The 22,560-nt window shown below is 37.3% G+C and overlaps 1 protein-coding gene across 4 annotated transcripts in view; it reads right to left on the bottom strand.

Moving 5' to 3' along the window:
- The window catches only part of grin2da (glutamate receptor, ionotropic, N-methyl D-aspartate 2D, a), a 79,544-nt gene extending 66,563 nt beyond the window's left edge, over positions 1–12,981 (bottom strand). For all 4 annotated transcript variants that reach the window (XM_058754008.1, XM_058754009.1, XM_058754011.1 and 1 more), the window contains exon 1: positions 12,792–12,981. The gene's annotated coding sequence lies outside the window, so the exon portion shown is untranslated. The remainder of the gene's footprint in view (positions 1–12,791) is intronic.
- Positions 12,982–22,560: the final 9,579 nt, after the last annotated feature.

The following is a 22,560-nucleotide window of genomic DNA, read 5'->3' as shown; positions in this document are numbered from 1 at the left end:
AAAAATATTTAAATAAAACAAGGAGAGAGGAATAAATTAAGAACAGCAAGCCGTTTTCTAATTAATACTGTTGGTTGATTAAAATAACAACATTAATTAACTCTATATGTTGCATTTACAGATCCAGTAATTTACAGAATTACCATTTTTGTTCCAGCATCATTAAAATGAGGTGTAAGCGCTCTTCAAAGAACATGCACATAAATTCACATGACAAGGTTCAAAAGCATCTTGGCAAAAAAATACTAATACTTTTGACATCCCTACTCCCTACTGTAATATGATCTATCAAATCTGTTGTCTTCATTTGGATGCCTAATGAGCCTTGTATTGAATGATATCATGATTTTAAAACTATGCCTAATGCGCTATCTGCACTGCTGCTTTTATCGCCTTGCTCTTCTTTATCCACTAATAAATGCAAAATGTATGCACGCTTTATAGATAACTATGACTGCATCATTAATAAATTAGCTGTACTCATTTATGGGTTCTGCAGCTAGATTAGAGATGCCACTGAATCTGGAACAGTGCCATCAATGAGTGTTATATCCTTGTTATGTTTGGCTGTAACATTAAATTTACTGATGGCCTGCCAGTAGCCTACCATCTCGGTTCGGCGACCTGAAGCGATAACTTTCCCGGCATCAGCGGAGCGGGTCGTCTCGCTCACTGGTGTATGAAACTGGCAGCTGCTCAGCTAGAATTCCTACAACTGAGATTCGCACAAATTCAACATTGTCGTGAGTGTTAGCTCTGTGAATTTCAAAAAAGACAAAATGGTCAGATTCATCACAAACAGGCTTTCTTGACACAAGCACACATTTCGCAAATCACAAAGCACTAGCTACATGGATATAAAAATCAAGACGACAAGATTTGGCACAATCAGTATGCACCCCAGTGTCTTCATACAAGAGTGAATCTACCTCGGACTTTAGTGATTGATGTGCTCTCCACTTTAAGCCTTGATTGACTGATGGCATTAGAGCGAGTAATGCATGTTAAGATAATGCCAACGTGGGTCACTCAAAATTCCAGCTGTGGTCTCAGAGTTTCTTGCAACTTCACTTTCACTGTTGATTTAAAATACATCACTTTGAATTCATCTCCAAGAATACTGACCATATGCAGTTATTAAAAACAACACAGTCCACACACTTGGCATTGTATCAGTCCCTGACCAGATATCATTCAAAGACCCTGAGATAACATTGAGGCACTGAAAAAAAAAATTGCACACAAAGGACAAATTCTGGCCACGTCGAGTATGACAGCGCAGTTACCCTGTTTGCCAATGCTCTTAAATGAAGATGGTGAGTAATGGACTGGGCAGAAACATCTGGCTGTGAAGCTCTACTCCGAGAGCATTGTTACGGCTAGGGGCATTGTTAGTGTGAAGAGGACTAAAGTAATAAAATGGGGGATGATAAATAATAAACAGAAAAGCATTGACAACACACCTGAAGGCTTATTTCATTACACAAGGACCCTGCACTTTATTAGAGCTAATGAGAAACAATCCCAGGGTGAGTGTTACAGTTGAACGCTTCGTAGTCACTCTTCTCATCCTTTGATACTGATGTCATTGGATTTATCTGTCAAATGGGCTTCTTCATCTTCAGTACAATCACTTTAAGTGCGGCTCTGACGAGTAAACCGTGTGGCTTCTGAATGCTAGCCTGACATATGTTCCAAGCCATAACAAGTTTAGGGAAATAGCTGGTAAGAAAGAAAAACAAAAAAGAGGCCTCCCAATTGTTTAATACTTTATTTCTCCAGCAATGTGATTAAATAGGGAGCAAATGGAGACTTTTGTGAAAGTCTTATAAGAAGAAAACCCAAACAATTTCAAGTTTCTCCTCTAGTATTTCACAAAGATCTCTGCAATGTCACACAATGCTCTCGGATTTACCCAGAAACCGAAGTATTGAAATCGTAGCTATTCAAGGCTCGAAATTGCGACCATTTTGGTTATGACCATTATGCTCCCATAATTTAATCCGTGCGACCTCAAAATATATTTGGGCGTATTTGTCTGAGTGCATATAATTGTTGTAGTGTGACCTGTTTTCATTTAAAATGTTCACAGTTATGTGCCTTCTGTGTGCTGATACGGTGACCGATCTGCCGTTCTATCAAACGTAACATAACTTAATCTTTACGTTCTTTAATTGAATGCAGATTTTAGATTGGTTAATATTAGCTGTCAATCACTCAGTCTCTGCTTTCCGCTGTCAGGTGACAGGAGCTAACTACCGCGGGAAATGCAAAAGGCTGAGGAAGAGAGAAAATTAAAGGAAACACTGACAGATTTATTTTGAAAACCACCTAAAGTTACAAGTAATGGTGCTGGTGATAGCGATCATGTGGTGAATGTTGAGCCACCAGCCGAAAAGAAGGTGTACAGTTTTCGGAGAGAATGGTTGAAAGACTTCGAGAGGCTCTGTTATGAAAATGCACTGTGCTCTACACACTGCATTCACTTTAAAGCCTGTGGGACGGAGTTTGCAGGTAACAATAACAGCATTCGCCACCGAATCTACACATTTTAAGCTCGAGAGCTTGGTTAAATACAGAGAGAGTACCAAACACAAGAAATGCAGGGACACGTGTGTGGCAAAACGTTCAGGATCATCAGGTTCAATTGTTCAGGCCTTTAATTGTCAGGATGCTCACGTAAGGGGCTGCGATAATATCGTAATTGTTGTTTTAACGATGTGTGATTTGACATTATCGAGTGTATTGCAAAAACCAAACCAAACACCTACAGAGAGTGCACGCATACATGACGTGATGAAGTCTAGTAGGTTAGTCTAGTGCGCGTGCGCTTTCACTGCATGATTCAGTCTATTAAAATGCATTACAAAATTCAAGATATGGGGGCTTTATATCATTTCATATAAGTTAATGTCACACAAACAGTGCCATTTTTTCCTCCAAAAATCAGCATGATTACAAATGTGATATTGATTTTATACAACAGTTCAATAAACAAGAAGTTAAGAGACTTACGTTGTAGACGCCATATTTCCCGTTTTTGCTCCACTTCGACAACAAAAATAATTCCAAACAAAGCCACAGCACTGTTTCGCGTCTCTGAGCAACACAGTTCCTGAATGAATCAACCGTTTAAATGATTCGGTGACTCAATTATTAACAGTGACTTGATGCCACCTACTGGCGGTTGTAATTTCACATTTAAAGTATCTTTTTTTTTATAATTTCAAATATCAGTATTCAACGTTTTATGTTTGCAGTATTAAAACATTATATATGCATGTGTAACTGCAGGTTAAATGCATTCATGTCCTGCATTAAGCAGGGTGTAAGTGCATCTAAATGCCACTTCAGAAATTCAAATTCAAAGATGAATTTTGTTGATACTGATTTCATTTGCTTGATAACAGCCCAAATGTCTTATTATTCTAATTGACTGATTAAATGTAAGAATTTGACTCAAATGATGATGCACACTTTTCGAAAAAATGGCTTAACTGTGAAAATGACCATAAAAGGTAAAAATCAATTTAAACTTATTGAAAAAGATTAATTTCTATCACTGCTGTGAACTGACCACCACACAGAATATGAAGAATATCAAAATCAGCTGTCCACGGTAGTCCTCAAGACTACCAGCACAATAACACAAGATCAGCACAATTAACACAAGCAAAATATTGTCTAATTCTCGTTATCGATAAAATCCTAGAAAATATAATTTTTTGTCAATATTGCACACCCCTAGCTGCCAGCCGTTCTGCGCAATTGGCAGAGCTGAATGTAAAATTTAACAGGCATACACCATCCTAACCCTCACCAAAGAGGAGCTCTCTCTCTGTGTTTAACCAAACTCAGATTAATTTCGGTGGTTTACGAAATAAATCTGTCAGTGTTTCTTTTCATTTTCTCTCTTCTTCAGCCCTTTGCATTTCCTGCGGTAGTTATAGCTCCCTGTCACCTGACAGCGGAAAGCAGTGACTGGGTGATTGACAGCTAGTATATTAACCAATCTGCATTAAAGTTAAGAATGTAAAGATGAAATCTGTAAATATATAATTTGTAGTTATGGTGCTCATTCATTTTTGGTGGGTGCACCAGTGCTACCAAGTAAAAAAGTAAATTTCGAGCCCTGCTATTTAAAAGCTTAATTCTTCCAAGACCAAATTATCTGAGCTATGGCATCCAAAATCATTTTTATATCTACAAAAATATATATCTACTTTAGATATACAGATACAGTATCTACTTTAGTCCTCCCCACACTAACAATGCCTCTAGCCATAACAATTGTCTCGTAGTAGAGCATCACAGCCAGGTGTTTCTGCCCAGTCCATTACTCACCATCTTAATTTAAGAGCCTTGGCAAACAGGGTAACTGTCATACTCGACATGGCCAGAATTTGTCCTTTGTGTCCAATTTTTTTTTTTAAGTGACTCATTGTTATCTACCCTTACAAAAAAGAAGTTTATTCAAGTGTGCTATTAGTACACTTCTTTTAAACTAAAAAAATAGGAAAGTATACTTTTAGTTAACTTTTTATGTACTTCTCAGAAATGGGCTTTATGTACTTCTCAGAAATATACTTAAAATGACATTTAAGTATACTTGACTTATACTTAGAAAAAGTCTAAATATATTTGAGCTATACTTGTGCTCCTACAATCCGTGTTTTCATTGTTATGCGGTAGGGGCGCTAGTACACTTCTGTACTGAATTTCCAAAAAAACACAAGTGAAGAAGAAACCAAAACAACAGATACTTCCACATGTAATCTAACATGATCATCTTACATAAAACAGCACAGAAACTGTGTAACGTTATGGAATAAAATGTCAACCAATGAAGAGGTAATAATGACTGTAAAGGGTGTTGATCGACTCCATCTATGTTTTGATTATCATTCTGAATCCAATTTATAGTCTTTTTTCAGCTTTTTGTTCAAAATGTTGTTTATTTATTTTTATTTTTATTTTTTATGAAACTTACCCACATTCAAGTGTTTAAATAAAATGTTTTTGTTTACAAGGAGATACCCTTTTCTTTTTTTTGATGTTTTGTATGTTCAGATATTCATATAACAAAATACATACAAATTAATACCTAAATAGGGACATAGTAGTATACTTAAAGTATTATGTAAAGTTCACTTAAAGAAAACTTACAAGTATACTTGCAGTATAAAACTACTAAACTAGTAGTTTACTGAGACTATACTTCAAAGTGTACTAAAAATGCTACTACAAGAATTTAATTAGTAAACTATCAGTATAAGCTCACTTTTAGTATAGTTACAGTACAATCTAAAAACATTGATGTAAACTAGTTGTGTACTCAGTTTACTACTGTTATACTTAAAGTAAACTTAAAAGTATACTTTTATGTACTAGAAAGTGGGCTAATTTAGTCTCAAGGAGTATTGAAATAGTACACTTACAAGTATACTACTAGTACACTGATATTTTTATACTTACTACATAAAGTATACTTAAAAATATACTTGAACTTTACTTAAGTATACTTAATAAAATAAACTTATAGTATACTACTTTTTGGTAAGGGTATCTAAAATATCTCTGTTTTCTTTTTTGCAATAATTGATTTTATTTCATTTTTATTCCTCCTAAGGAATTTTAACCGAACAAAGTTCAAGGAATATTGTGGGTTCAGTATAAGTCATGCTCAATAGATAGCCTTTGTAGCAATGTTGATAAGTACAGAAATGTATTTCCACTTGTCTTTTCTTTTCTTTAAAAAAAAATTAAAATAAAATTTTGGTTACAGTGAGGCATTTACAATGGAATTGAATGGGGCCAATCCATAAATGTTAAAACACTAATAGTATAATCACAAGTAAACATATGTGTGTTCACATGATTTTAGAGCAAGAAAAAAAAAATTCATATATTCAGCTATATTCAACTTTTACAACTTTGACCGACCACCATGACAAACTCTAAAATTACTGTTAAAACTATTTAAACAGCTTTACAACTCTAATGATACACACATTAAAGTTAATGTATATTCTTCACAGTTCTGCTTTTACCTCTAAAAATTGGTCCCATTCACTTCCATTGTAAGTGCCTCACTGCAACCTTGATTTTTTCTTTTAAAATAACTCACGCATAAATGATTTTTGTGGTAATGAACATCATACTACAAACATTTTTGCTTAACTTGTACGTGGAATATTCCTTTAAAAGAATTTGAGACTCCCATTAAGTCCCCTGAGCTGTGACAGAGCAATCAGAGCAATAAAAATTTCCTATGGAAGTCTTTCTTTGGATGTACCTCAGCAAACAACACATTTTCCATAAATTGGTGAAACATCAGAAAACAGCCCCGTCCAAAACAAAGAAGCCTCTTGCCGTGAATCCATGTTAAATTAATGCCTCCTCCTTGAGGTACAAAATGAAAAGAGCTGAAAAAACTCATCCATCTCATCAAACACAGAACCGTATCCCACTCAGGAGACAAAAAAAAAAAAAAAACTCGCCAAGGTGAGGAGCTTAATTTGAATCATATCCCAAAGCCCAGTGGGAGGGAGGAGAGAGTGGAGAACCAAAGAGTAAAAGTGACAGTGGCAGCAGCAAGCCATATTGCCCTACGTTGAAAATCACATCTGTGGAGGCCCCTGAGATTTAATTTCGGATGCTTGTGGGGAGCCGGTTTCTGTCTGTCTAGCTCAGGGGAAAGAGAAGGAGGGAATCCCTGCAAACCCCACCCTACCATCCGCCCGCCCCCACAAGACATCATGTCGGATTAATTCGAACCCAGGATGAGCTTGGCTAGCTTTAGTTTCAGAGGCTCTGGACTCCACAGCTCAGACTTCATCAAGCACAAGTGCACAGATAAAATGTCGGTTTACATTGGAACAAAAAGGGATTTACAATCAATGGCCTGAGAAAGAAAAAAAAAAAAAAAACAATCACGCCTGTCCGATAAGCAAGGGTAATTTACGGCTGATTTCAAGCCCCGATGTTAACAGAGTGCGAAATAGCAGTTCGCCCTTGTTCCCTTTTCACTAAGGTACTTATTTAGATGAGCAATCAAGCCCAGCGGTCGAAAGACAAAGACATCATTCCACCACATATCACTTGAGACGGGGGGAAAAATACAACTTGACCAAAAGGCTACAAATTAAGGAGAAAACTCTATGGGCATCAAGTTCATTCCAAGTTTGCGCATGAGGGTAGTGCGCTTACTGGAATCAAACTAAAAATCAGATGAATAAATACATCTGGGGAGTCTCTGTTGGTATTGAGAAGGAAGTGTGGAGTTATTAATTCACAGTGATCAGAGCGCATCTGGGTCTGGGCAAGATTCTTCAGGGGGTGGAGAAAAGACCGGCGGGAGAGAGCATGCGGAACGATGCTGGCTGCCAGGCAGCCTAGTGCAGGACCATTAGACAGAAAATGTGTGTTGCGCATTGGGAGCAATTGTGTTTAAATATCATGTCACTCTGTCACGGTATACAGCGGGGGGTCCGAGTTTTTTCACAGCCAAATAAAGCAAAAACAGGAGACTGAATAGCTAGAAGGAAAACAGAAATACAGAAATCGGAAATAGGTGATAAATTGAACAAAGAGGTTAGATCATTCGCTCCATTCCTTATAAAATGCTTTATTTCCAATTTTCGGTTCAATAATCAGTGGTTTGATTAAATGTTATACTATGGTGATATATGTAATCAGAAGGTTGTCAACGAGAGTGTAACATTAAGTGATGAAGGCTTAAAGGGATACTCCACCCCAAAATGAAAATTTTGTCATTAATCACTTACCCCCGTGTTGTTCCAAACCCGTAAAAGCTTCATTCGTCTTCGGAACACAATTTAAGATATTTTAGATGAAAACCGGGAGGCTTGTGACTGTCCCATTGACTGCATAGTAAATTGCACTGTCAAGGTCCATAAAAGTATGAAAGATGTCGTCAAAGCAGTCCATCTGCCATCAGACCTGCAATCAGAATTTTATGATGCGACGAGAACACTTTTTGTGTATAAATAAAACAAAATATCGACTTTATTCAACCTTTTCTGTTCCTCCGTGACACTTCCATGACTTTACGTCATGAGGCGTGCTTGCGTCGTGCTCTGCTAGTGAACTCATGAACGCGCTTGCAAGAAGTGTCACAGAGGAGCAAAAAAAGTAGAAAAAAGTAGATATTTTGTTTTTTTTTGTGCACAAAAAGTGTTCTCGTCGCATCATAAAATTTAGATTACACATCTGATGGCAGATGGACTGCTTTGACTACGTTTTTCATACTTTTATGGACCTTGACAGTGCAATTTACTATGCAGTCAATGGGACAGTCACAAGCCTACCAGTTTTCATCTAAAATATCTTAAATTGTGTTCCGAAGACGAACAAAGCTTTTATGGGTTTGGAACGACATGGGGGTAAGTGATTAATGACAAAATTTTCATTTTGGGGTGGAGTATCCCTTTAAACTATTTAAAATTGTGGATTCGTTGCACCATTGACTTCCTGTCGCATGCCTTTGAGGTCGACCTTGCGGATGAGCCGAAACCCTGCCTTGACATAAAGTTGGATCGAAAGTCGAATCTATTGTTTTCTGAGAGTATCCTGGGAGTGTGAATGGCAATACAATCGTCTGGGGACAGGAGTTTATAAACAAAGGTAAAAATAAAGGTGAAACCAGGTCTAGAATTGTCATTGAGACAGTGGCTTCCATTATTTAAACGCTACACATGCACAATGAGGGCTTCCAAAAGAGTTTGGTACATCACACTGAACATAATACCACTTAACTTAACTACATTTATTCTCATTAGCTGCAAATGGACAATGTCTGCTCTGCTTGGTGCATCCATAATGCTGAAATCATATGAAAGAAAGACAAATCTCCTCAATTTCGCAGTGGGCCAGCCCCAGGCATCAATATCTAGGTAAAAATATATCACAGACATAAATAAATGTCTCGCGCGCAAGCATATGCCTTTATGTGCTTCAAAGCTAGCAGTTTTGCTGCTTCAGCGTCTTCCCCGGTAGCATACATTGAGTTTTTTTTTTAAGTAAAATGCCTGCTATTTCCAGATGCAGAGTTGTTCCTCCCAGTGATCCAACTGCCGAGCATGTGAGAAGACAACATCAACAAATACGAACCGTCAAGGAGAAGAACAGGAAAAGCAGGATGCAGAGCTGCTGAAAATCATTAGCACTCTAGTTCTCTGAGAAACTACACTGTCAAGATTTTAAGTCTCACTTTGCATAGTGATGTTGACAAATCCTATGGTACCACGGAAAAGTAATGCCGACTGCTACCATCCTCTTCATTTAGATTCAATTCCAGTTTTATATGCCTATGAGCTTCAGACAGCAGGAACAGAAAGCTATAGGAGTTATTTAAACCGTACCATGGTGAAAAGGTTTGACGAGCCTTTAACGGATCCGGTTATAACATTCTAGGGATGTAATGATTACCAGTTTGACGATAAATCATGATAAAATTCACCACGGTTAGTATTACCGTTTCATTTTTTAATTATCATTAAAACCGTATTCGATTACCGCAATTTGAACATCTCACGATAAATAAATACTGTCCAGCATAAAGCACAGTTTTCAGTAACAATCTCACGTGCGCATAGCAGCAGAGTATCTTAGTTTCGTTTTGAGTGAAAACACGGCGGAAAAGCTGGGAGGTTTTAAAAGAGTGCTAAGGAATTATACAAATGAATATATGAATGAATTGTATGAATGTATCTCTGAAGGTTCTGACTGTCTTCAGAAACTATTCGATGGCATTTTGTTTTCATCTTCGCTCCATGTAATACCTAAAGGAAGTGTTCTTAATCGCAATACTGCTTTGTACACGGAGTTCACGGGAAACAGTTGTTACTCAGCTTATCCATATAAAGCACCACCTGCTGTCAGTGAGTGGATTTACAGAGACTTATATTTACATTCAGCCTGTGTGCAGTTTCTGTCTGGCCAAAAACGGACCGAATTTTGACCGGTTGATGAAAAACAAGCTTATGTGGATTCTACACATTTAAACAATTCAGATAAGTTATCTAGAATTATTTATGGAGCAGATAAAATACATATAACCATTTATTAATCAATTAGCATTTTGACTTAAACCTTTTCTTTATTTAAAGGCTGAAATGTGAGGTTTACCTTTATATGAAACTTTTTCAAAGCTTTATTTGAACATTTACGTTAGATATTTGAACATGCTATTAAACCGTTGTCAGTCAAGTTGTCATTTAAAATCCGAACCTCATTGGTAATTTTGTTTTAGTGATTATGCAAACAAAAAGTAATTTTATTTGTTGTTTGTTGATTTTTAAATATAAAACTTGGTGAAGGGATTTATGTGTCTGTACTTTTTGAACATCTCCAGCACATTTTAATAATACCGTGATAATACTGATAACCGTGATCATTTTGGTCACTATAATCCTGATAAGAAATTTTCATACCGTTACATCCCTATAACATTAATTTGCCCGTTTCATTTCACTAGTTCAGTATCTCTGTGGATTTTAGAAACCCATTTTTGGACACCTGTTGAGACATGTTTTGGAATATAGAGAGGCTAATTGCTTCTATATCTCTTTTTTGACATTTAATTAAGTTTAAAGGGCAAGGTAAGTCCTTCTGGGGGGTTTTCGAGTATGATTCAAATCTATTGTGACCGATATTAACATACTACAGACTACAGGCAAATACAGGTGCATTCTAACGGGGCCTTGAAAAGAGTATCCACACCCTAATCCAGCACAACGCTCAGTTCATCCCACAATTAAATGATGTTTTGCAAAATATAAGCATGTCAGACAAGCAGTTTAAAATCATCAAATCAAAATGATTATGAATGATGATCAAAAAGATCTTGAATTAGAATTTTCTAATATGTCAAAATGTGTTATCTTCATTCAGTTCAGGCTTCAGATCTAGATATTGCCCTGCTGCAAACAAATCAACGATTGCTACGTGACGTTAGATAATGTAGTCAATTTCCAACTGCTCTGAAGTCTTGTGAAAAAATATCAGTCAGTCTCAGTCTTGTACGTAGGGTGATGTAACACAGCTCTGATGCATAGACATGACAGGGCTGGACGTAGGAGGTGGCTCCTCAGAACAGCTGGGGTCTGGCAAGTACCGAATCCCGTAGGGAGGGGGCTTGAAAAGGCGAGGGGAAAACAGGACGCAATTTGGCTTCTCTCTCGCTTTCTCCCTGGGATGTGCCTTTTCAAGACCTCTAGGCCAGCTTCCTGTTGGGCAGTCGTCCCAAAATGCCCTCAAGCTGTGCTGCTTCAACTGAAACAAGTGAGGTTTTTTTTTTTTTTTTGTGTATGTGTGTGTTTATATGGTGGGTGGTTATGTTCTTGGAGTCAACAACTATAACCTGGCGAGGGCTTTGAAGCAACAGCAATCTCTGAGACAGCCCAAACGGTGCCCCCTCCTCCAGTATCACCGGCTCCTTCCTGCCACCTTCAAACCTGTCAGACGAGCCTTTAGGTGGCTTCTGCAAAAACCTGGCTTTCCCATGGGTAATCGTCTAAGTCTGTCAAACCAACTCTAATGTCTCAGGCAGGTCACCAGCAGAACTTCAACATTTAGGTAGGAGGTGGCTGAAGGCTTTGTGAAGCGCTGTCAAATGCACTGAGTACCCTATATAAAACCTGGACACTGAGAGCTGGGTGAGAGAAACTAGTAGAATGGCAGCCACACCAAAAGTAATTGAACCAATGACACATATGGCATTCACAGCAATCAAAGCGTTCTGATATTTGCAGCAATGTTAAGCACGCTGAACAATAAAAGTCAGCTTATTCCTCCTAATAAGCCGGAGACATGCAGATTCCTTGGATCTTGATTGCCCAGTAACAAGTGGCACACAAAAGGAGGCAATCTGAGCTACAAGAAAGAAGGCACCTCAATTACTAAACTCAGCACACTGGCTCTGATATTACAGACTTAATGACATGTATTTGATTTTCGCATTTGAAAACCATTACATTTATTAAACTGTGACCTCTTTTAATATGCTACACTTATAAAACAAACTACGTTCCTGTGAGTTTCAGCAATGACACCATTTCTGTTTTATGCGAGGAAAAAACATGTTGTGAAAAAAAACCTTGAAATGTCGGCGTATTTTTGCACTTGCGGCAACACACAACATGACGAAAACTGATTAATCATTTGATCGCAACTCGAAAAACACACACACACACACACAAGGAGAAACGAATGACTGCATTAAAACTGCAGTGTTTTCACAGGAACGTTAAAATATTAAACAGTTAATATATAAGACTATTTAGAACAGTCTGTCAAGGAAATTCGTGCGACCACTACTTGTCAGAAATAACACCGGAATACGGAATGGCTATACATACGTGCTTTCCCCGGCGGACTGCTGCTCTCCCTGAGGAAGCATACTAGGCTCTGCCCTTGTCAGTGAGGTAAAGTTGAGACCCTATTCGTGAGCCCGTAGGGTGAAAGTCAGTACTATCCTATATGTGTTTAGGATGTCTATGTGATAGTCAGGTTAGTGGGAGAGAGAGACCTTGCGTTATGTGCACGCGCATCAATGACAGAGGGGTCAAACCCCTCGCGCACCGGCCGGTTGTCTCCTATCCATCAAAGTGGATATGCGCGCGAGACGCGGGAACGTTCAGGGGCTGACGCAGAAGCGTGTCTCGCGCTTGCCTCCTTTTGCCGATTTGAAGGGCAAAAATCCGTTGAGGACTTGACCGAACACCCCACAAGAAAGCAAAAAAAAAAAAAATACAGACCAGCATACTCACTGTTTTTCAGGATCCAGACACTCTGTTCTCCCTGCGGCACTTCGTCACTTGTATATCCATTCCACAGCTGCCCATTTCCACGACGTTTCCACCCGGTATGTTTCTCTGAGGTAAAAAAAAAAAACGTAAAAAGAAATTGTACGTACACAGTCTCGACCTCTCTTTACTCAGCCTGCCTACATGTTGCTGACTAGCTCTCTCCCACCCTCCTTACACCCCCCCCCCCCCATCTCTCTCTCTTTCTCTCTCTCTCTTTCTCACTCACTCAGTCTCTCTCTCCAGTTATTTTGTTAAAATTCAGTATATACGCCCCGTCACCTAGCAACCTCCCTCTCTCTCTTCATCACTCGCGCGACACGTGTTGAATGCTAAACTTGCCGTTATGGACGGTTGCAGGAATATTTTAAAAGCGCATGTACACGCGCCGGTGGCGTATCACTATGCAATCAAGATAGTTATTATAGCCCGCTTCCTCACACGCCTCCTCCCGTCCTTTTAACCCCAGCCGGGAACGTTCCCGCTTCCCCCCCCCCCCCAGACCCCGGAGACGCAACTTAGCCGCCAAAAAGGAGAGACACCAGAGAAATAAAACGCTCGACCAAATTATTCTCTAACCTGGGATTATCCGTTTTTTGCAGTCATTGTGTTCCACAGAACACTCACAAAGTCATTTTACAAATCGTTCATTTTTATCAGTCCAGACGGGCTTTGCTTGGCGCAAGGAGAAAAGGTGAGCTATATTGAGAGCGTAGCAAACTCTTGAGGATTTTTGTCTGTTTTATCGTACTCCTCCTCCCCCGAGCCGGTCATTTTGTTGTCCTCTGCTGGACATCTGGGTGTTGAATGCTGCAGAGAACGTGAGTGCTCAGCACTCCGCTGTCCTATCTGAAGGTAATCACTTTATGCTGTATATGTGGACGGACTGGGAGATGCAGAGCGCGTTCGCGAGGATAGAGATGTTGCGTGTGATTGAACAGAAAGGTGTGAGTTTGTAGAATTGAATTTCATTTGGCCACACCCCACAGGAAGTTGAATTGAATTGACAAGAAGATGAATTTATTGAATTGGAATTAAAAGTATCAAATAAATACGATGAAATACACTAATATGCTATTAGAATGACTAATTCTATTTGTTGGCATTTCAACACTGCAAGTGTGTTTTTAATTTTAACATAAAAAATGGTGTAGCATTTCACTATAAAAATAAAAATGCTACAGTTGGTAGGCTAATAAATAAGTCAGCCTTGCCTTAGGGGGAAATAATAAATGGTTTAACATATTTAAATTTATATTTGATTTCATTTACTGTACAATTTATATTTTTAAAAATGTACAGTGTATCTGTCTGTATATCAGTGTTATTTTAATATCATTAAGATACTATTATAGCCTAATTTTAATCATATTTTGAATCAGTTTTTGTTTTTAGATGTTCTGTTTTCATTTTAAAGTTTAATATTTTTGTGAGTTTTTGTAATTTTAGTTTTTTTATAGTTTTTATTTATTTTAATTTTAGTTATTTTAATACATTTTTGAGAAATGGTGTCTTGGCAACTAATTAAAATAAAGCGTTTTTTATATTTTACTTCATTTCAGGTCATGTTTAAATCTATCTATCTATCTATCTATCTATCTATCTACTGAAATATTTAAATCTTTTTATCATCCTATTTGTGTATATCTGTTATCTGTATGTCTGTTGGTCTGTTTATCTGTTCGTTAATTGGTCTGTTTGTAATACGTACAGTAAAACCTTCAAACTGTGACCCTGGACCACAAAACCAGTCATAAGTAGCACAGATTTTGTAGCAATAACCAAAAATACATTGTATGGGTCAAAATTATCGATTTTTCTTTTATGCCAAAATCATTAGGATATTAAGTAAAGATCGTGTTCCATGAAGAAATTTAGTAAATTTCCTATATATTAAAACTTAATTTTTGATTAGTGATTTGCATTGCTATGGACTTCATTTGGACAAATTTAAAGGTGATTTTCTCAATATTTAGATTTTTTTTTTTTTTTGCACTGTCAGATTCCAGATATTAAAATAGTTGTATCTCAGCCAAATATTGTCCTATCCTAACAAACCATACATCAATGGAACGCTTATTTATTCAGATAATTTATAAATCTCAGTTTTGAAAACCTGTCAAACCTGTCAAGCCTAAATTTTTCTGAATTTTAAAATTATATGAATTTTATATTGCTGCAGTTCCTTTCATTTTAATTCTGCTTCTTTAGATTCAAATTGCATTTCTGAATCCTGTTGTTCATTTCCTATTCAGAATTTAAAAGCCATTCTCAATTCACTTCTGAATGGCACACAACCCTGGTGTGCCTGTATGTGTGGATATGTGTGTGTGTGTGTGTGTGTGTGTGTGTGTGTGTGTGTGTGTAAGCGAGCAAGGGAGAGACACATGGGCCAAGAGGTTTGTGTTATATTTGTGTGACAGATTGACAGTGTGAATGTGTGTGTGTGCACAAGTGTGACTGAGAGAAGGACTGTGGGTGTTTTCGTGTGTTTTGAAAAGCTGCACACGATTGTATTTCCACCTGTCTGTATTTGTCCATAAATACTCAATAGCCCTCAGTTTCCCTCAAATATTAAAAATAGCTCTAATTAATTTAAAAGCGCAGGACTCGCATCCCATTTTTGTATGGTCTAGCCAGTAATTGGAGGACAGGGCAGTGACCTCTGTTGGCAATAGAAGTATGACGAACATTGAAAATATATTTATACAGTGGAGACTGAGTCCAAACATGGATACATAAAACAGCGATTAGTACAGTCAGCCCAGTATACAGTTCTGAGATGAAGTCCATGTGTGGCACCAGGAAAAGGGATTATGCAGGACGAACTGTGTAGAACTAATGTGAATATTATGAAAATTGCAGTCTGCTTCCATAAAATCTGTATATAAGGCTTTTCTAATATTATTTTAGCTTCCACCAGAGGCAAGTGAATAATACAGTCCAGTAAGCAGGTCTCTGTGTCATTATGAATCATTAATGTCATAATCATTCTTTATATATACTCATTGAAATATTAGTGGTATAAAGAGCTTTTTTTCTTATTTTCAGTGACATTGGCTATTGAATACATGTCCATTCATGCAATCTATATGGCTTGTTCATCTCTGAAGCTTTAAGTCATTACTTCAAGCCAATAGCAAATTCAGCACCTTTCCAGGATTACAGTGGAGATCCATGTTATCATCAGTCTTACATTCAAGTAAAGAATGAGAATGCTGTTTCTGTAAGTTTTCCCCCTTACGAAATCACTATGTACAGAAGAAAAATGTAATCCCAAATCAGCACCACTGTCTCTTGATGCATACAGTCTTTGAGGCTGGGCATAGAAATAGATCAAGGTTTGAGTTGTATATTTAAAGATATATTTTGCCAACATTAGATGCCTTTTATTCTGTGGAACACAAAAGGTGTTGTTTTGCAGAATGGGCAAACTGTTTCATTCAACAAAAATTAACCAATGACTGTTCAAATAAATAAATAAATAAAATCATACCAAGGAAGTCATACATAGCTTAAAATATTGAGAATTTTCAGTCTTGTGTGAATGTTTCCTTTAAGGCAAAGTAATATGAAAAGTAATATGCTGATGCCTAAAAGGTGCATGTTAATACTTCATAGAAAAGTGTGACATTCTCGAACATGTATTGACATTCCTTCAGATCACTTGTACCTTGCAATTTAGCTTCATTATTTTACACACTCAGACAGGAAATTTGTGATTTGAGTTACAGCCTCACCTCACAACCTATTTATTAGTTTTGTCACCTTTTATTAGAAACGGCAGAAATTTCTTTTTAAGATTATTGATTTACTCAAATACAAACAGCTAGGGGGCTTTAGGGCTTTGCACAAATCATGTGCATATTATTTTGTTTACAGCGAGCATATTATTTATGAACCTTGGGATTGCAGTTACAGACAGAATCCCCAGAAGTGGATTTGATTTGGATAAGGCAGCAGTTGGCAAGCGTGTCTTGTTCATAGATAAAACTTTTGCGTGTATTCAGAGTTCGGAAAACAATATTCAATATTGTCATTTAAGCACATTGCAACATCTAGTCTGCGTTCAGCTAAGTAACACATTCAAAAATAAAATAAAACAAACCAATAAAACATTTCATTCACGGGGATGAACACAGAAACTAGCCTCATTATGAAGCCTCTTTTTAAAATGGATGTCAACTTATCTATAGTCTCTTAAGGCTGGAATACACTACACGACTTTTGCCCTGATTTTCCACTGATTTACAGTCTGGAGAAGTTGATGCTAGTTGCCAAAGATCAAAGCCAGTCTGTAGATTTGTGTTGACAGAATCCATAGAAAATCGATTAACTTAACTTTAAGTGACAACCATCAGTTTATATGTAAAGTCTGTTTATGAAGTATTTACATAGACGTTCAATGTGGAAGGGCTTAAAGAGAGCACTCTGAGCTTAATTGGAGCAGCAACAATTTTTAATACATTTCATGTAGCCTAATATTTATTAAAATGACAAGATTTTGCAACATAATCTAGGTCATGTATTAAGTTCATACATATTTTATTATGAACAACTATTATTAACAATATCAATGAAATTATACTTTTTCTTATTGATGTCAGACTGAAGTTGTGTGATTTTCATAGTAGTGCACCCTTTAACCTCACCTTACAATAATATGAAATCTTTAAAATTACAGCACTGTAAAACGACAGACCAGCAATAAACTGTCAATTTATAATATTATGGATGTAAAAGTACAAGCCAGTAATGCCTGTGAAGTAATATATTAGCGTAGCACACAATCTTATACAGCTAGTCAGCTAACTGTGTTCTGTAGCATCTGCGCTGTGTTGCTAAAACTATCTTTTGGATCTAATGTAATTATTTCCCACAAGTTCCAGGTTATAATATGCAAAAGTCTAAACATTAATCTCTTAATTTTACAGTAAGTAGTTAAACTTACCCAAAATAAAGGCTTAAATATCTAAAAAATGCACATTTAAGGGGCTTCTCTTTTGGTTAAAGTTTTCAGACAGCTTTCAAAATGGCCGCCAGACAGTGTGAACACGTGAGCCACTTTTCCACTGTCGGGCCAGTGCGAGCCAGTGCTTTAAATGGGCCGGGCGGGGCTAATAGCCACAGAAATAAAGCAATGTGAAACACTATTTCACAAAAGAAAGAGGACAAATACTTATTCAGTAGAGTCTGTTTCTGTTTATTTGTAGTCATACATCACGTTAAGTAAGAATGATAATTTCTATATTTTTCCATCAAAAATACGACCTGAGTAGCAGAGAGAGCTCCCGAACAAAAACCATTATATATTTTTATGACACACATGGAGCTAAAGTCTCGGGACGAGACTTGTGACAGATAAAATGTTAATAAATAAATAAATACACGATTGTTATAGAGAATGAGAAGCTGACGTCTGATTTCTTCAAGCGGTCGTATTTACCATGTTTAGTATGGTAATGTTAATGGCTAGCGTGCATAGTCTTTTGCATCGCTTATAAATATTTCTGCCTTGTATGGTGATCATAATCCACATCGGATCAAGTTATTTCAAACACTCGCTGCTGTCTGAAAGTGAGTTTTGAGCTAAAATTATTTTAAAAGTCTTTAAAAGATGCTGTTAACTTTATGAAATGATCTGCAGCGCTGACACTCTCAAGATGCGGAGAAACTCCGCCTTTGTTCATAACCACTCCTCTAGCCCCAGTTGGCCGGCTTTGGCCCAAGGTTTTCGTCGGGCCAGAAAACCCCGGCCGTTGGCCCTGAGGAAGCACCGACGAGGCACGATCAAGCCCCGGAAGTGACAGTGGAAACGCGACTGACCCTGGCACGCACTAGCACGCCCGCTTTTGGCCCGACAGTGGAAACACGGCTATGGAGACCCATATCTCAGTGTGCAATGATCTGATTGACTTGAAATTACAGTTATGTTATGTAGTAACAAACATATCAATTGGTTAAGACATCAAGTATGATAATACATTATTTTTTCTTTTTATAATCTGAGCTCAAATATGGAAGTGTGCTTAATAGGTACGTTTACCCTTGTGTGTGTGTGTGTGTGTGTGTGTGTGTGTGTAGTTAACACATTCTTTTGCTTTTTAAAGACAAATTTGTCATTTCTGTATCATTAGCGGTACCAAACAGAATAATGAAAAATAACAGTAGCTTTTAAAAAGGTTTCTGTTTGTGTTTCAAATGCCATCTGAATAAAGATGGCCGCTGACCTCCAATCCTAGACTGCTATTCACATTTCGATGAATCACAGCATTTCACTCTTGGGTATTTCACTTTGTGTGTGTGTGTTTGTGACACTTGCACTGTGGGTTTGTTCAGTACCAATCAGTTTTTAGAAATCACAGAGAACAGAGCAATTAAAATGTAATAAATGTGTTAACAATGCAAAGAAAAAAAAGATTAACAGTGATAATTGCAAGTGCTCAAAGCCTACAAAAAGAAAAAAGAAAAGTATGTAAAAAATAGGGCCCAACATACTGTGTTAGTATGAACAAATGTTCTGGATTGATTTTTCACAAGTGGTTTACCTGTATTTTGAATTATGGATTGCATCAAGTTGTGTTTTAGGGTTAAAAGAAATGTGTGCAAATTTATAATCTGTCAGAAAAGAGTGTAGTATATTTTGGAGTTTTTCTGAATAGCTTAGTCATTCCCATAGCTTTTTCTTTCTGACCTATCCTCCAGCATAAGGTCTCCTCAAGAACTCTTCTTATTCTCTGTATATTATTTCTGAGATGCTCTCCAGAGAGTCAGTTTTATGATCAAGCACCTCTATTATGGACATCCAACCAAAACTAGCTCTCATTTTCCACACTCCATAACGGCCTCATGTGCATTACATGAACATAAATTCCTGATTTAATGCATAAAAGTGATTTACAGGTATGAGATTCAAGTAACACCTTATAGTTGATTGTTGGACAACTTCTCATATTCTTGGTTTAGTATATTAACCTATAATTTATACCTATATCTAACTAAAGAAACATCAACTGAGCCACAAAGAAATACTTTACACATGTGATGCGTTACGGAATACAGTGCCATGGCTGCATCCTTAATTAATTTAAAATAATGCAAGCACCATTTATATAATTATTCGAACCTCTTTTAGCTATGTGATTGATTTTACAAACAAGGAGATTTATTTCCTAAAAGAAAAGTTGTTTCTAATTAGAGTTTCAGTTGAGCAAAGGCACATTTTGTTCTGTGTCTTTTGCACGTCCAAACATATTCCCAGAAATGTTCTGACTTGTCACCACCCCAGTGCTAATTACCAATGATCACATTCAATGAGCGCGGAAAAAGAGCAATCAAGTGCTCTGGTGTAATGAAATTCACCGCCGCAGAGAGTGATTTGCCCTGATAATTTGTCTTAGAAAATCAACACGGAGCTAGGCAGCCATATTTGTCAAAGGCGCTCACAGCTTTATGCATCAGAGGCAGTCTCGAAGGTCTTGAACCTGTAACTGTATGCTGTAATAGCCTGATGGGCTTCATGATTAGCCCATCGAGCTGAAGACCCAGGCCTGTTCCCTCAGGGAATGCAGCTTAATCTGCCCCTTTCCCTCTGTTTTCTCTATCTCTCTTTCTTTACTTAGAGCAGGGCTCATCTTTATAATGCCGTCTGCTGTGGTTTCTATTAGGAGAGAGCTCATTTAAGTTCATGAGGAAAGTCTTCAGATAAGTATATTCTGAAGAGGAGTTTGTCAAAGGAGAATTAAACTGAAAACCCTGACAGGTGAGTTAGAGAATTAGCATTTCCTTAAAGGGGCCATATTCTACTTTCATATACCATTGTATGTTTTTCCCAGCATCTATCTATCTATCTATCTATCTATCTATCTATATTTTAAATATGCTCATTGTTGTGACATCATGATAATTTCTGACTAACCTGTTTTGGCAGCCTAATTTCCATAAATCAGCTGTGTGGACTGGGGAAAGGAGCTTTGCATTGTGGATGTTAAATGTATGAGGTACATTTAAATCTTTTATTTACCTCTTATTTACTTCATAATGTCTTTACATAAATAGAAACACACCACTCAAAGGGTATTTTGTGTATTGAACTGTTGACAGACAACAGAACAAACTGCTGCACTATATAAAAGTAAATTCCTTGAAATGGTGCTATTACAAGGATGCTTTACTGTCAAATGTCTAGTCTCCACTCCAGTGTGTGTTTTGTCAAGCCATATTCAATTCATTATATTGATTACAGTACTTAGGGGAGTGCCAGTTAGTGCCAGAATACCTAAATGAAATAATTCATATTCAAAGCAACAGCCCTTCCCTCAGCTCTCCCCTTCAGTGAGAAGTCATTTTCCTCAGAGTCCATTTTAGCATCTGCCAGTGATAAAATAAAATACACGTATACAATTTCTATGAAGCCAATCTAAAATTGGATTTTCAAATCTAATCAGGTCTTTCAGGCATCTGTCATTCACTGTTTGAGCCAAGTTCAACTCAACTTTCTTCTGTTTCACTATAAACAAGTGCTATTTTAGTAGTATTTATTAATATTTTCATTTTCATTTTAGTTTAATAATTTTGTCATGTGCTTTTGTTTGTTTGTTTTTTTAACTTATTTATATAAAGCCATATTTATTCATTTTTATTTCAATTGCTGCCAATATAACATTTTTCATTTTCTTTTTGTTGAGTTGCTCATCTAATATTTATAGTATTTTAGCTTAATTACCAAAAATGTTTAGTTAACAACACTGCAATAAACTTTAGTATGTTTCCAAGTTTTGTGCTTTTTTACAATAAACTTTCCCATTATGTTTATCTCCAAATGGCCATGTTCACTTAAAAATGAAAATTGTGTAATTTACTCACATTTGTGTCGGCACCATATTAAAATTGAGAGCGATGCTCTAGAGCTGCAAGAGATTCAGTGGTCTATGTGAAGGTTCTTTAAAAATAATTTTTTTGTGTGTACTCCACAGAAAAAACAAGCAACAGCAAACAGATTTGGGACGACATGAGGGTGAGCAGATAATGACAGAATTGTCATTTTTGAGTGACATATTCCTTTAAGGCCTGTTCCAACATGTTCCATTGTCATTTTTTACGCTTATTTAGAGTCAGTGTAAACTATCTGCCACAACCTTCTCTTTTATACACATGGTTGTTCACATGATTCACGGGATTTTTCTATTGTTGGACACTGTTCGCTCCCAGGCCTTTTCCCCTCATTAATCTTAATTAACATCATGCTGGAACGGATTCATTAGCATCTACCTCCGTGCACCTGCGATTCGAGTACGTCTCCATCTCCTCGCAGGGCCGACTGGCCGTAGCTGCGTGAGGGGACTGGAACAGAGCAGAACGTAATCATGCATGTGTCACCTCCATCTCTCATCTCACAGTCCCCAAGAATGTTTTTCCCCCCCTCCCGCTCTCTCTCTCACTGAGTCTTTCTCTCTGACAGTTGCTGGAGGCATCCTAGCTGTGATTGATGGGCCGATATCCTTTGTCATTATCAGATAACAGCACAGATATCTTGTGAAGAGAGTACAGTGATGGTTTGATGGGAGATCTCGTCACACTCGCAGGCGTCTGTGAGCTTTTCCACCGGCGCATTGACGACGTTTAACATTTTCCTTCCATTCTAGTTGGTTAGAAAGACACGTTTCGCGAACGCCTGCCTTGTTCGTCTATTCACGAGGCGACGCTGTGATCAATATCTTATCATCACTCTATT

This window comes from Onychostoma macrolepis, chromosome 19 (genome assembly GCF_012432095.1).
Source record: "Onychostoma macrolepis isolate SWU-2019 chromosome 19, ASM1243209v1, whole genome shotgun sequence".
NCBI lineage: Eukaryota > Metazoa > Chordata > Actinopteri > Cypriniformes > Cyprinidae > Onychostoma > Onychostoma macrolepis.
Note: the sequence above shows the minus strand (reverse complement) of the source record. Positions and strands in the feature narration are given on the sequence as shown.